This window comes from Gymnodraco acuticeps, unplaced genomic scaffold (assembly GCF_902827175.1).
Source record: "Gymnodraco acuticeps unplaced genomic scaffold, fGymAcu1.1, whole genome shotgun sequence".
NCBI lineage: Eukaryota > Metazoa > Chordata > Actinopteri > Perciformes > Bathydraconidae > Gymnodraco > Gymnodraco acuticeps.
Genome location: NW_022990701.1, coordinates 2,178,187 through 2,191,178, shown reverse-complemented (window position 1 = coordinate 2,191,178; position 12,992 = coordinate 2,178,187). Strand labels below are relative to the sequence as shown.

The following is a 12,992-nucleotide window of genomic DNA, read 5'->3' as shown; positions in this document are numbered from 1 at the left end:
GTTCTCTGAGGGGAGGCTCACCGTCCCACACCCTTGGTCTATACGATAGAGAACGTTAGCGGATACAACTGATATTGTCTCCGTGTGGACGGGGCCTTAATGTACACTTGAATTGCATTGTCGCTTGCAGCATTTGTGTGTGCAGAAAGAACGAAAGGAATTTTTTTTATCACTAGGATGCCTAGATGTTATGACTTTTTTTAGCATTTATATATTTATATACCACTTTAATTAATATATTTTTCTGGTAACAGCCAGAATTGCCCACTTGTTACAATCAATGTCCATCTTCAGTTTGACATTGATTTTACTCTTACAGGGATAAGTGGGTGGTCGATTTACCCTAACCCCTTTAATTGAGGCCAAATATACCTGCCTCAACCGAACATCATTTAAAGGTCCCATGTCATGGCAATTTCTGCTGATCATAATTCCATTGTTGAGGTCTACTAGAATAGATTTATATTGTGCAATTTTCCGAACTCACATTGGTTTCTCATACAGCATCTCTGTATAGCAGAGGTGCCCAGTACGTCGACCGCGGGCGACCGGTCGACCGCGAGGGCAATGCTGGTAGATCGCGAGTCATTCATAAAAAAAAAAATCCTGTTCCGTTAAAATAGACAAAACAGGTTTTGATCCCTCCTCCCTTGGCCTCCCTGCCACTTAATTCAGGAGTTTACTTGATTGACAGAAAAAGCGACCTATCGCTTTCCAGTCTGTTAACCCAGAATGCAAAGCGATACAAAATCAGTCAAGTGCCGGGAAAACTCAAATTAAGTTAAAGAGACAAACAAGAGACAAACAACAAAATGAGTGCGGGACCGAGCAAGAAGCTAAAGACATACCACTTCCACCCAGAATGGGAGGAAGAATATTTGTTTGTGATGTCACTTTCAAAGGTTATTTGCCTTATTTGTAAAGCAAGTGTCGCTCTGCCAAAGAAAGGTAACGTGGAGAGGCATTATCGGAGTGTTCACAAGGCATATGACAGCGACTTCCCTCCGAGTAGCGAGTTGAGAAAGAGAAAGGTGTATTATTGCTACACAAACATTATCTCGCAGTCTTAGTGTCGCCAACTCGTTTCTAATATGCAAAAAGACAAACAAATGCGTCTATGGTCGGTGTATTTTTGATCTTTCCAATCGAGACGAGATCTCTCTCCCCGTCTGTGTGCGAGGGGGGCGGGGCAGTTTACACACACGCAGCTGCTACATGCAGCAACACACGGAGGGGATGGCGGAGAGAAGCGCTCCAAGGTGTGGTTAAATGTTACCCGTCTTGAGGTGGACAATGCTCCTTGCCAAGAGAGAGTTCAGCATGTGAGGGCAGTAACACGAGCAATGTGTCTAAACATTTATCAAAAGTGCACCACATTCAGACGGAGGAATGTACCGGGTTCCACTGTCTTTCTAGTAGCTCTCTATCCCCATCCACGAGTAACGTTTCCACGTCAGGTGTTATGTATGCTGGCAGCAACACACGGAGTTAACTCAATGATTCAAACATGAGTTAATGATTAGAGGTAACTGAGTTACTCTTTATTTTGTTAAAGTTTCAGCTATTCTGTTCACAGTTCTGTCATCACATTATTTAATACGATTTGTTAAAACATTGTTGTTTCTTTTGATGCGAAATATTATTTATTTTATTTAAATAAAAAGCAATGTTAGTTTGGTAAACAATTTGTTATTTAATAATATATGTATTTTTGAATCAAGTATTAATCTTTATTGTCTTGTTAGTTTCCACATGCCTAAAACAACCTCAAGCTAAATCTAAAAGTTGATGGCTAAATGAGAGCGTTTGAGAAATTGTGCAAGGCATACAGTAATAGTCCGAATAGTCGATTAGTCGTTTCATTAATCGATAGATTAATCGATTATCAAATTAGTCGTTTGTTGCAGCCCTATTATCCCATGTATAAATAAAACGTGTTATTCAGCAACCCTTGCAATTTGGGATTTTATTTTTGGTTGGTAGACCTCGGTGAGCTGGTCATTTCAAAAGTAGCTCACCAGCCCAAAAAGTGTGGGCACCCCTGCTGTATAGCATGTGTATTCACTCTCTGTCCTAAATGGCTTGTTGGAGCTCCTGCCCCCCCCTCCCTGTGAGCCCACTGTGCTCTGATTGGTCAGCTCGCCCTCTATGTTCTGATGAGTCCACCACCGTTACAGCGGAACATCAGTGATTATGTGTGAGGAGCGGACAGTGTGAGCTGGGTTACTGGTGTCATTTCCTGCTTGCTGCGAGACATCGCGAATGGACGCGGGAAGGGGGGGGGGGGGTGCTGAGGGGGCTGCAGCACCCTCTGCGAGGCTCTACTAGCATGTTGTGTGTGTGTGTGTTGGGCACAAGTTTCAGCCAATAGGTGTATTCAAACTGCTGGATGTTATACCATTTATTTAAACTAGACAGATGCAGAACAAAAGCTTCCAAGCCTTTCAACTGTTCCAACTTTTTGGTTAAGAATAATCCTGAAGAGTCTGATGTGAAATGTTGCCAGTTCTACCACTTAAACCCCGTCTCTCTCTCCCAGCGAAGCAGCTTCACACACACAGAGGGGAGGGACCAGGCCGTGACAATTATTAGAATATTTCACAGTACTTGTGGGTAGGGGTGGGCGATATGACGATATATATCGTCGAGACGATATTAGGTCTCCATGATCAGAGTTGGGTGTAACGCGTTACAAAGTAATAATATTACTTATGTCGGTAACGGAGTAGTGTAACGCGTTACTTTTATAATTCAGTAATCACACTACAGTTACTAACATTGCCCCGACACGCGTTACTTCGTTACTTTTATAAAATAATCACACTCACTGACAGACAAGAGGGGTTTCCGCCGCAGGTTTATATCGGTTTATATACATGTAGGCCTATGTAATCTGCGCGACTTGCGAGACCACATCTCCACGTGCAGCAGTGCTGCATAAACATGGCTGAGTCTTTTCATCTGTGAACTCCCTCAACGGGGCCGCTCGCTCTCTTTTGCTGATCGCCCTCTCACGGGTGAACAGTTCAATGTCCCGCTTCATTGTAGGAATTCTGTCTCTACCACTTTAGTTTGACCATCTCTGTTACTAAGTTATGGAATACTAAATAAATAAGTAATTAGATACCTTACCGTTACTGCGCTCATAAAGAATGATAAGAATAATGCGTCTTGAACTGGTTTCATTAATTAGTGTCTTGACGTTTCACAGACTGTTAGTTTGTTGTGTGGCTGGTAGCCTATTTTAGAGCATATACAAAGAAAGACTTGTGTTATGTCTTCCTTAATGCAATAGTAATTGGGAGTGCAAGTGGAGTCTCGCAGAGGCAAAACTGTGGCGCGCTTACACTGTAGGTGCGCCACAGTCTGCGTGATCTGCCTGTAGGGGCGGGCCGGCCCTGCGAGTAAAGTAACAAGTTACTTTATGTAGAGAGTAACGAAGTAGTGTAATATATTACTTTTTTTTAAAAAGTAATATGTAATATGTAATATATATTTTTTTTTTAGTAACGACCCCATCTCTGTCCATGATATGCCTTTTCAGAGATCTCATATCTATCGTGATAGTGCACCAGGGTAGGATTTTCACGGCGGCCATGATGGCCGGTCTGGCCGTGAAGCCCCGAATGCGAATATTCTCACCCTAACCGCTGGAGTTTCACCGCGGCTGTCAGCTGTGTTTACTCCTGTCATTCAAACAGGACACGCTGGAGAGGGGGCGGGGCTTATATCCATGTAAATACTGTGGTGGAAACCAACTACGACAAAATTAACCTATTTTACCGTGATTTAATTGTAATACACGTTTCAAAATGATGCCGAAGTAACTACATACTGATAACGGTTAGTAAAAACCAAGCTGTCTAGTCAGGATTCAGACAGTATTGCACTTCATTTATTGTCTTGGTTGATCCTGTTGGGTTATATTTTATTTTATCAATAAGGTATTTATATTGTTTCTCCCTTTTGAAACAGATGTTCAGTTATGCTAAAGTCTTTGATTGCACTTCAAGTCTAAAGTTTACATTTTAATTGTTTGGCACTGACTTTTCCTCATTGATGTTTTATGTTTTACTTAGTTATGTTTTACTCTCCTTTTCATGTTTATTGATGTTACATCACTGCTCGTGCTACCTAAAACAGAAAGTGCATTTTTATACTGAGAAACTGTGCCTTGAATATTTTATTTTATTTAGCAAGAGAGTGCACTTTACTTGGTGAAGAAACCAGTGTTAACGTTTGTTGTAGGGTGTACCTACTTGAACACTGAGGAAGCCATATCAACATTCCTGTTGAATTGTTCATTCAGGGATTCATTTCAGAATTAAAACCAGCTTGAAATGGTATTTTGGTCTGTTACTCCTTTTTATTTTAGTTTGTGTTACCTTGTAGGTGGTTGTACTGTTAAGTAACTTGAAAAATAACCATAATAACCGACATGAAAAAATATCGTGATAAATATCGTCTATCGTGATACTGCTTGAAAAATATCGTGATATTATATTTTTCAATATCGCCCACCCCTACTTGTGGGAAAGTATTTTACCTTGAAATGCACTATTCAAAACGACAATGAATTTGACTACAATCATTGATTTATTACTTCTCGTCTCACCCACTGCATGCTTCCTTGAATGATCACATGGCAGTAATAATTATCAAATGTTGCTTTAATTGTTCGCTTCAGAGTCAATCAGTTTAATTCCTCCTCCTTGATTTTGTATATCATGATCTGACTCACTTTTGGGCTAAGCTGTATAAACACTAAACACATGGAATAATGAATGTGAACTCTTTTACATAACTTTCTATAAAAACGACAACAAATATCTTTCTATTTTACTCATATCAGTGCTGTGATTAATACAAAAATAAAGGTAATATCCTCTTAAGGCTAATTTCTTATTTGGTGAATGCGACTAAAACTAAATATAATAGACCAAGTGATGGCTGGTTTATGTTTAATGTACTAAAGTATTTTGGTGATGCTCAAAGTCATGGCATCTGCTGGGTTATCTGTGTTTCCATGGCAGCAGCACGTTGCTGCCCAGGTTCCTGGTGATTTCCTCTGGGATGAGACACCTCGTAATCTGCTCTCTAAGAACATATTTTCCCCTCTGTGGATCTGCGACTGTCTCGAGAGATACAACTATTGTACAAGCGTGGTTTCCATGTAATCAGGCAGCAGATACATCTTAACAAATATTAATAAAAGTTCCTCCTGAGCGAAAATCATAACCGTGGAATAAGTAAAGGTCAGTGAATCCTCTGATGATAAGCTCCACTAAACTCTTGGACTAGCTGTTGGCATAACAGGAAAAGGAAACGATGATATCGAGCCCTGAACAAAATATGACCCGCCTGTGAAGATGCTCAAGTTATGTCCATCTTTATGTTTGTTTTCTTGCGGTGGATGGATTTGTGTGCATGCCCCAAAGTAATCACCCATCCATTAAACAAAGTAATGTAAGCTCCTGTATCTTCTTCGATTAATCTCCCCTACAAGTTCACAGAGCAATTCTTCAAAAATAAGGACAGCTGAAGAGTACACATGCATTTATTATGATTAAATGACTAATGAATGATAAAGAGTAGTGAGTATACACTGTGATAACAAAGCCAATCCTTAATGAAGAAATATGACCAACCTGGGACTTCCTGCACGCCTTCTCCTCCGCTGCCTGCCTAAAAACATTCTCCTCTTCTTTATCTTTTTGGATATAAAACAGCTCAATTAAACGGTCAAAATGTAATCCTGCTTTTTATACGCCAAATGTAATATTGACATGTCGATTACTTTTCGTTGTGGCTTATTATTATTATTATTATTTGTATAGCTTTCACTGCAGTAACATGGGAAGTACTTAAACTAATTATACCCTTTGCTTTCAGGCTGATGTGCTGGGAACTGTACCAAACTATATTTATGAATTCACACAGAGAAGACTACTCATACTTTCAGGAGGACCACTGCTGTTTTAAAAGTTGGAACAAGTTGAAGCGTGCAGACTGAATATTGATCGGATGCAAACTAGGCATGACTCAAAATATCTTATCAAGTTGTATTGTTGTAAAGCAAAGCCTACTGTATCTTATAGCAGCATGTCATTAACATATAGTGAACATATTGAGCTAGTCTGGCTTGTTGAAAACGGCTGTGGATCTTTGCAGGGCGGTAACAGAAATAAGAGAAAAGGAGAAGCTCAGCTGACTTGAAACCGTAATGGAAACTTTAAAGTAATCCTGAAAAAGCTTGACATTATTTTTCTTTACAGTAATGCCATTAATCAAAATGAATCAACAGCCCAACCCCAACATGTATGATCTTACCCTTTCATTATTTCTGCCTTCTCTCATTAGTGTCTGTTTTGCTTTGTAATGTCTGCTCGGCATTACTGAAATGTCAGCTAGTTTGCTGCAGGGAGATCTTTTTTTTAACCGCTTGGACTCACAGCTGCAAATTGTGTAATGATCGCGATGGTCAGGTCTGAGTCGTCGGTGTACAAAGCTCCTGGAGGTGGAGGAAGAAGCTGTGGAGTCGGGGAGGAAATGAGGCTGCATTCCAGCACTGATTTATGAAGTGTCTCTCATTCTCTTTGTACTGTTGGCTAGTTTGCTGAAGACATCCCTGACTGTAGTTAGACCATCTCTGCATGTATAATGAAAGGATGTCATTTGAGAACAATTAAGTAAAAGACTAGTTGCTGATATGAAGATCCACTGTGACTACCCGATTTGCATGTCTGCCCGATTTGCACTGCGCAAGCGCGAATTGTTCTGCCATATTGGACCGCTACGTTCAGCAATCCAAACAGGACATTTGACGTCCGTACTGATCTAATAACAGATTTTTCTTCTTGAATCAACTTTTTTTATGAAAAGTAATTTCCCTTTTCCAGGAATCTCCACTGAAAAAGTTTGTCCAGATTCCAGACTAATACATTTCTAATATTAAATAAATGAAAACAATTCACAGTTAAGAATTAGATATAAATGTTTCCAGTGTGAAGGCTGTCAAACAGAAGTTGAATCTATTTCTCACTTATTCTAAGAATGTACTTAACCCACTAAAAGGATCTATTCTGAAATAATTCGGGAAATGACGTTATACAATAACTCATCTCTCTCGTTCAGATTCATCCGGTCGTTTTTTTTTTTTTGCGAAACGCCGCTTTGTCAAATGTCCTGTTTGGATTGCCGTACGCAGCTGTCCAATATGGCAGACCAATTTGCGCTTGTGCAGTGCAAATCGGGCAGACATGCAAATCGGGTAGTGACATCCACCTTTGGGTTTTAGCTTCCTTTTGTAACTCTTTCCCACTTTGTGTTTCACTGCATCATCCCTGCCTGCATATTTCCCCCCTCTTGGTATCCCCATTTTCAAGACTGTGGTTTCTTTATTCACCAAGGAAATATCCTGATCCGAGCTCTGATCTGGACCACAGAGTTGAAGCTAACCGCTGACAGAATGAGTCACTTCTTAAGCATGGGTGACTAGACGAGGCCTGTTTCATTATGAATCAGTAAGAGACTCGCTGCTGTGTGTGAGAACATGTCAACCAGACTGGGCTGGAGAGTTCACACCTGCAACAGGAATTAAAGACATTCCTTTAACACCTCGCAGGGTTCTATCCTACCGTGTTGGAAAAACAGTTTACAGTCTACAATGTTCAGTATGTGTGCTATATTAAGAGTACAATGGACACTTCTGCATCTAAAATTGGACTAGCCGCTCAGAAATATTAACACTCAGCTTTTTGTTATTCATTTCAGAAATGTTGTTCCCCTTTGAGCAATTCAACTTTTGTTCCTCACACACCCTTGAAAACATCATGTCAAAACAAACTAGACTTCTACTCGTTTACTGTTTTGTTTAAGTCTCCAACTGCATGGTTTCTTCTCCAAATTAGTCATTCTTAAATCAAATTCTAATACAAATTTAGATAGTTTTCAGAACAGTCAACTATTCAGAAAAGTTCCCAGATGCAGTCAGACTGTGCTCCAAGTTATCTTTATGCAACTTTGTTATTTTGATATCTAATTACGAAGTTATCTTAAAATGACAAAGTAGTGCTCATTTGTTATGTATTAATAATATAGTTATGCATGTACCATGGTCTTTTGATAAAAAGAAAAGGAAACCCAATTTATTTCTGACTTTTTTTAATGATATTAAAATCAAGACATCAGAGGCATATCATTATCTTTTAAGTTATTGCGCATATAAAGTGTATATAAAAGTTTGGATACATAGATCTTATGACATTTTCCAATGTCAAATCTTGAGCACATATTTTGTTCTCTGTTGCATAACTCAGAGCTTCTCTCATATTTTGAGCAGAGTTACTCAAACTGAACCGAGGCCAGGAAACACAGCGCTTCATTCCTCCATGTGGACTCGTTTTATTTGGCAGATCCAAACACAGCTGACCCAGACTGAAGTTGCAGGCCCCTTGAACCTGGGTGTATGCCTCTGGGACTTATTTAAAACGTTTCCTAGAAAGAGTCTGGGTAATCCCCAGGAGAAGTTAGTATAGGTATCTTATTCTGTATCTGAACTGAGGTGGATAATATCTGGCCAAGTGGGGGAAACTGAGGCCACGTTTACACGGAGACAAAACGGGTTGTATCCGCTACAGTTCTCTATCGCAGTGGTTCTCAAATGGGGGTACGCGGACCCCTAGGGGTACGTTGCAGTACTGCAGGGGGTACGTGAGATTTATTTTATGTTAATGAAAAAAACAACATAAGTAATGCATTTAAACAAACTACTAATAGTAGATTAACTACTTTATTCAAAAGTCTACAGTAACTCTGGATAATAAAATGGGAACAATAAACGGGGTGCTCTCTTTTCCTCTCCCTCTCCTGACAGCCCGTCAGTCTCGTGCAGCTCGCTGAACCTGTAATAAGTGACCCGACAGTAAAGAATACATATATGTATAACTAGTATAGCTTGTTCCAGAGTAGATAAACAAGCTAAGTGTGTTAGGTCTAACTCTTAGTGTATTTAATTTTGCTCCACTCAACGATCCGTCACAGCGGCAGAGCTGTGATCATGCAGAGCTGCGTGTTCTCCGTCAGCAGCAGCTGATCTGATCTCTCTCTCGCGTCCGGTTATACTTCACTCGCGTCTATGTCCAAATCTGTCAGATCTAGCTAGTTCTAGTTAATTATATGACTGCCTGCTTATCAAAGGACACCTAAACAATAAGCGTTGCTTGGCAACGGCTTGTGGCCGCAAAGTATAGCGCAGCACATTATGCATATGTTTATATGAGGAATGAGGGGTCAAAATCCCATGCTCATAAAATGCTCATATATTTTTTTATCTTCATTTCCCCCCCCCCAAAATAAATAAATAAATAAATAGATATACCGATTTTGGGAAAAGTAAGGAAGTTTGAGCAGTGTGGGTTTTATATTAACAGAGTTACACATATTTCAAAACGCAGAGTGTAATAACTGCAGTTTGCCTCGCTGTCAGAATGACAAAGATCCTCAGTGAAGCTCAAGCCCATGTTTCACTACATTGTAAGTACAACTTATTAAAAAGATCAGTTCAATGCAACTAATGTCGTCTTAGTGTTATTGCATGATGTTAAAATTGGTTTGCCATGAATTTAGTGATGGATTGTAAACATTTGAAATGTAGCATTTAAGTGTTTCTCAGTTACAAGGTTGTTGTTTTAATAAATCAGACACCGATGGTGCAGCGCTGTACTGCACCTCTTTATAGGTATTTTTCCTTAACAAATTGTTTTTGCGCTGATCAGGGGGTACTTGGCTGAATTTTTTTTTCAGAGGGGGTACATGATTGAAAAAAGTTTGAGAACCACTGCTCTATCGTATGGACGGTTCGTCCACACGAGGCCGTAACGGTACCGCGGAAACGGAGCCCTCAAACGGTAACGGGTCCCAAGGTGGGTAGAATCAATAGCATTCTTGCTCACTAATATTTCTGCTATTTATCTTAACGTTTTTTTTTATAGCATTTTGTCAATTCCATTTATATTGACAGAATAGATACAGTACATGCAGAAAACATGCAGCGAGAGTATGACATGCATAAACAGCCCACCTGGAATTTCACTGTGACCACATGGCATGCACCCTAACTACTAGTCCTCTGGGACCCCGTAAAGCAGATTTCACACCATTTTTTACCGAATAAAATCCTGTATAAGAATACTAAATTGTGCGGCTTTTCATTTAGTCAACCATCGTTCTGTCTCATGGTTATCACATTTCAAACAGCTGGATGTCTGGGCATCTGTTCGCTTCCCAGAAATTGAAGTTCATATCCAGTTTTGTTTACGTCGTCAACCTAGAAATGCTATTCTCTTTACACAAGCTCCCTGTCGCTGCTGGGGAGTCCTGTGGGTCTAATTTATGTTTGGACGCAGCTGTTCAAAACCTACAGCTCCTTTTCTCATATTAAAACACCTTGTTTTCGCAGGGCATTTTCACCTATATTGGATTGTTGATAGAGAAGAGGCAGAGTAGAAACTAGGGGAAGAGATGGGAGGGGGGTACAACAAAGGTCCTGGCTGGAATCAAACCAACAACTCTCTGTTTATGGGATTTTACCATACAATAGAGTCCATATTAAAAGTCCTTCACCTGTGTTTTGACCTCTTTTTAGTAGGTTATAGTCCAAGGTAAACTATTAATCTGTTCGCTTTTGGACTTTTGCTGCATTCTTTATACAGGTTGGCAGAGATTCAAGTGAACATCTGGATTGTGTTAGAAAGATCAGACAGGGTTGGTAATCGTAACACTATGAACTCATTCTTGTTCAAAACAGATTGTATCCAGAGCCGACAGGTGTTTCCAGCTTTGATTTGAACTACTTGAATTTAATTCAAATTTTACTTATAGAAATATAATTGTAACATTTTGTGTTTTTCAATTGGTACATTTGGGTAAATTAGACGAATGGATGAATCACATCTCTGTTTATAATGTTTTCTTAACTTCTCTGCTTTCATAGCTACCCCGACAGTGGTGTTATCCAGGAGGCCATGACTCTTTGGTATCCCTTACAATGTTGGTGCCATCATTTGACAATTTGTTTGTATTCAATTAAAAGCCCTAACATCAACACTGAGCTGTCTGATTGGAGCACTCCTTTATCTTCATGTTTAAAATCTATATTAGCATATAGTCTAAGACTTTTGTTTGTATTGAAATCAGGGCCAAAACGACTTGATCAGGATATGCCAATTTCTTGCAAATTATTTGGAAGAACTCAAATTTAGGTTGGATTTTTCCAATAGCAAATAATCTCCATGATGATGCTGTTAAAGCCTTCACTGGTTTTCAGCAGCTTCCCTCTGTTCACTTCCCATCAGACAGGATGGAAGAACTGACGCACCCGCCATGGTGACTCACTGTAACACTGATGCAGGTGTTGTAAGGGTTGCCAGGTAATTCAATTGTCCTGTTTTTGTCATTTAGCAAACATATTGAAGGACTCACCTCTTCTCTCTGAGATTTAAAGAAGAAACCATGAATTGCCAGCATCCTTATCTCACTATTGTGGCCTTCCTGCTTTCCCCTCTCGCATTCCAGCAACCACACGACCTGTTAACTCCTCAATGACCTCTGAGGTTTCTGTACTGACTGCTCTTTTCCCCCCTCTTTGTCCGCAGAGAGAATCATCCCTTAGAGTCGGACCTGGAGTGGAGAAGACCAATTGTGGCCTGAACAAAGACAGACGGAGAGAACTGTAAGTAAACACTGCAACTGTGTGAACCTCTCAGGGGTCAGGAAGTTTCTGTGTGTGTAACTCCTGCTGCATGAAGTGCTTATTGCATTGGTTTACACACAGGAATGGTGCGATGTGTGGTTGTTCTGAAAGGCTCAGAAAACACATTTGTTTTTTGTAGATGACAAAGAATCCATTTAAATAGTTTTTCGTAGTATCATAATGTATCTGAAGCTTTGTTTGGGTGTTTGGGTCAGAATATAAAGCAGGTGGCTATTCATTGCTAAAACAACCATGTGTAAGGCTCCTTGCAATCATATTTGTATTCTTCAGATTGCCGGCTTATGTACCTCTCTTTGTCCGTGACCTGCATTTTGTTCACACACTTTGTTTTCAGAAATGAAATCATGGAAGACAAACAGTGAACAAAACAAACAAGGATATTAAACTTCCACAGGTCGCTTTTTGCCAAGTTATGGACAACATTAACGTTTCACATTAGCAATCTGTTACCAAGAAAGTTATATCATGTCAGTGTTTTTTGTTAGGTGTCGTCAACAGCTGATAGGATGTAAGCTTGAACCCAGCTGTTTCCTAGCAACACACTTCCCATGTAAGGGTCTGTTATCAAAAACCTCTTATTCCCACTCCACTGCAGCTTCCTCCGTAGATAAGTGCTCAACCTAAAGGAGGCACTGCTTTAATGATGCCAAAGAAAGTGCTTTACAGAAAGGATCAAAATCATAACAAACGATTTGATAAGAAAACCAAAGAACAGTCAGCACCAGAAATGAAGTAAAAGTCAGGGTTCTTACGGTCATTAAAAACCTGGAAAAGTCATGGAACTTCAAAATGCTAATTCCAGGCCCTGGAAAAGTTATGGAAAACAATATTTTTCCCAAAGTTTTGGAAAAGTCATGGAAATGTAACTAAAGTAGCATCAAATATAATTTATATTTGATCTAATCGCCGAAATAGTAATACTATACTATAATGATAATAAATACTGTATCGTATAGTAATGAAACGTAAAATGGCATTTAACTGACGAGGTATTTTGCTGGTGAGAGATTTTAGTGGCTTTAGCTTGTAGAAGCTTGTAAGCCTCCTATTGGATTGGTTTTAGATGGGCACAACATGTTTCAGACCTTATTTTCCTGTTCCATGTTAAAATAAACAATTTTCAGTGGTACCTGAGAGAGTAATGTTTTTGGTCATGGAAAATTAGAAAAATCATTGGTGAAAAAGTGTATGAACCCTGTAAAGTTAAGAGTATGACGGC

At 39.6% G+C, this 12,992-nt stretch overlaps 1 protein-coding gene across 1 annotated transcript in view; it reads left to right on the top strand.

Annotated features, from left to right (window-relative positions):
- Positions 1-12,992, top strand: part of fbxw7 (F-box and WD repeat domain containing 7) — a 137,768-nt gene that overhangs the window by 20,949 nt on the left and 103,827 nt on the right. Inside the window, exon 3 of the mRNA XM_034231255.1 lies at positions 11,655-11,731. The gene's annotated coding sequence lies outside the window, so the exon portion shown is untranslated. The remainder of the gene's footprint in view (positions 1-11,654; positions 11,732-12,992) is intronic.